Source organism: Marmota flaviventris, chromosome X (genome assembly GCF_047511675.1).
Source record: "Marmota flaviventris isolate mMarFla1 chromosome X, mMarFla1.hap1, whole genome shotgun sequence".
Lineage (NCBI taxonomy): Eukaryota > Metazoa > Chordata > Mammalia > Rodentia > Sciuridae > Marmota > Marmota flaviventris.
This window is the reverse complement of record NC_092518.1, coordinates 31,412,425-31,415,873: the sequence shown is the minus strand read 5'-3', so window position 1 is coordinate 31,415,873 and position 3,449 is coordinate 31,412,425. Positions and strand designations below refer to the sequence as shown.

The 3,449-nt window shown below is 40.0% G+C and overlaps 1 pseudogene; it reads left to right on the top strand.

The window, feature by feature from the left end:
* Positions 1–755: 755 nt before the first annotated feature.
* Positions 756–1,364, top strand: LOC114085940 (ferritin light chain pseudogene; annotated as a pseudogene).
* Positions 1,365–3,449: the final 2,085 nt, after the last annotated feature.

Genomic DNA, 3,449 nt, shown 5'->3' with positions numbered 1-3,449 from the left:
ATAAATTATGCCTAAGTTCAATGTTTCACAAATTCTATTCATGTCACATTCCTTAGTGTGTTTTGTCCTTTTGAATCAGAAAGGTGCCCATGTAATATGTATTCTAAACAGGAACACTTTTGAGAGAGAAAAGGGTTACATTAATAATTACACCAGGACGACAGGATTGCCCTAGGCAAACTGGGATTAATGGCTAATCATTGAGACAATGAGTGACCAGAGGCAGGAGAAAAAAAAAAAACACTGAAATATAGGTTCTCAATTAAGAAACAAGAGAATTTAAGTCACAAACAAAGATTCAGAGGGAATTCACTGTAATACTTTTTGACATTCTTACCTCAGCTTGGAATCATAGTTAAATATGGGTCAGATAACAAATAAGGACTCCTTTCCAATAATTATGAAAGAAGAAAGGATTAAATTCTTATCAGAAAGTAAACTGAGAGACTGAGTCTCCTGTAATCCCACCTACCTATCAAAAATGTGGTGGTGCACACCTGTAATCCCAGCAATTTAGGAGGCTGAAGCAGGAAGATTGCAAATTGGAGGCCAGCCTGAACAGTTAAGCGAGGGCCTGTCTCAAAACAAACAAACAAACAAACTAACTAACTAAAAACAAAAAAGGGGCTAGGAATGTAGGTCAGTGGTAGAGACTCCCTGGATTCAATCCTCAGAACGGCAGGGAAAAAAAAAAAAAAAAAAAACCTTAACCCTACCCCCAACGTCACACCAGCCTCTAGCCCCACCTCTTTACTCACAACTTCCGGTATATCTCCTCAACTTTCCCCTGCTTCCGGGGCGAGCCAGCATCATATTTTGTGTCTGCTCCGTCTTGCCACGCAGCCATGAGCACCCAGGGCCACCAAGTTTATACCCATAAGGTGCAGGCTGCCCTCGACCGCCTGATCAGCATGCACCTGCAGGCCTCCTATACCTACCTCTCTCTGGGCTTCTATTTCGAAGGAAACCGTGTGGCTCTAGAGGGCGGTTTCTTCTTCAGGTTGGCTGAGGAAAAGCGAGAAGGTGCCCATCGCCTCCTGAGGCAAAACCAGGTGAGCGACCGCTCCCTCTGCCAGGATGGGCAGAAGCTGACCCAAGATGAGTGGCATGATTGCCTGGAAGCCATGGAAGCTGCCCTGATCCTGGAGAAGAATCTGAACGAGGCCCTTTTGGATCTGCATGCCCTGGGTTTGGCTAACACAGACCCCCAACTCTGCTTTTTCCTGGAGAGCCATTTCTTAGACCAGGAAGTGCAACTCATCAAAAAGATGGGTGAGCATCTGACCAACCTTCGCAGGCTGGCCGGCCAGGATGCTGGTCTGGGCGAGTATCTCTTCAGAAAGCTCACACTCAAGGGTAACTAGGAGCCCCCGGGGCCCGGCGGCTTTGGAGCGGCTCCTCTGTGTTCCCCTAACATCAAGATGCGCCTGAGTTTCTAGCACCAGCCAAGAGACAGCTTCTCACCACCCAGGAGCACCCGCCCAAGCCGTGGATTAAATGGAAACAAAAAAGGTTCTTTTTGCAGAGAAGGGGTAAACTTAGGCTAAGATGAAAAAAAATAAGTATTCAGAATAGCATGCAGAATTTTTGGTCTGTTTATTTCTATAACCTGTTTAATGTTAATCTGTTCTTAACCTTTCTGAGTGATTTGTGGACTTTTGGGGATCCAACAAGCCGTCTTTTCTCTGTCAAGAAGAAACACACTCACCTTATTCCTAAACATTGCATATACAGTGTTGGACGTTTTGCAGTTTCTCCAAAACCATCATGAGGACTGGAATGATTGTAAAATGTATCCCTGATTTTGCCTAGCTAAAGAGTGGACTATCTGGACTACATCATACTGGACACTCCCAAAACTGTCAAATTCACAATAACAGTGTTTTTCCTGATCTTCAACTTGGTGTGATGCCATCTGCCTATTCTGAGGAATCCAAGAAGAAGTCCTGTGAAATTCATCTTTGCATCTCCCATTGGATTGCTGTTGAGAACACTGACTATAACATCATGTGCTGGTCTGTTAATGAAGCCTCTCAAGAGAAATTTTGGTCTGGACTTACTATTAGAAATAACAGTGTTCCACTTGTATGATTAGTTTGTTTTGGTTTTATGGACACTAAATGAACTAATTAACTTGCCTTTTCTGATTACCTACTAGAAAGCTTAGGACCAAATTTGTAGTCCACCCAGAGTAAATGAATAGAACTGTATTAAGTTTTGTTTTGGTGTGTGTATATGCTTCTTTCCTGATCTGTTATTAGATTCTTGGTGTATGTTATGGATCCTCTTAAACCACTTTAAACTCTTTTACATGGTTGTGTATAAATAGATAGCCAAATAAACTTTAAAATGTAGATTAAAAATGGTTCTGAAGTTTATTTTGGAGAAAAGGGAAGATAACTATAAGGAAGTGCTAAGAGAGCCAAAGTGATTAGCCTGGAGGTGGGTCAGGTGGAGGTTAAATTCCAGAAGACAGAAAAGCAGCAAATGTAACATTTTATTTAAAATATATTTCATCTTTCTCCTGAGTTATCTTCTCCTAACTTAATACATTTGGGTCCCACAGATAGCAGTGTAATAAGTGTGTATTGTTTTCCTTGCACATTGAAAGGCTGGAGTTGTAGCTTTTTCTCAAATCACACAAGTGGAAAAAAAGTAATTTTCCTACAGCTTCTTTCCCTCCTGAAGTGGAAGAGCAAACATGCTATCATTTCTTTTATTCTGGAAGGGTCAGAGATATAGGGAAAATATTTTGCAGAGATTGGGACAACTGTTTTGCTTAGTAAGGAGAAAAAAATCTTTCTCTTCCTGTTTTCATGCAAGGTCATTTGATAATAAAAAAAAGAATATAATGGCAACCTGATTCCTAGAGAAAAGAGGGTTTTTTTTGTCCATTTGCTAATAGTTGGCAATTGTCTTCAGATTTGATGTCAAAACTAATTTCTATACTTATATATTTACATAAAATATTTAAATTGGAGATTATTTTCAAATTTACATTCAAATATAAACACATAAATATTAATGATAAAAAACTGCCTAACACTGAGATCAATTGAGAGGCTGTCATTTGAGGTGCACTGTTTGGGAAGAAGTATGAAAAAATTGTTTCCAAATAATAACAGTATTTGTCAGATCATTAAAGCCTTCCAAACAGACTGACATGTTCTTTGGTCATCAAGCAATGCTTGAAAAACATCAATTTGGGGAGAAGAGAAATGATTCAAAGACGTGATAATATATTAGTTTGACTTTTGGAAATGACTTAAAGTTCCTTTTGATATGGTGGTGTATGCCTGTAATCTCAATGACTGAGGAGGCTGAAATAAATGGATTACAAGTTTGAGGCCAGCCTCAGCAATTTAGCAAGACTCAGCAATGTAGCAGGACCTTGTCTCAAAATAAAAAAAGAAAATTAGATGTAGCTCAGTGGTAAAGCACCCCTGGGT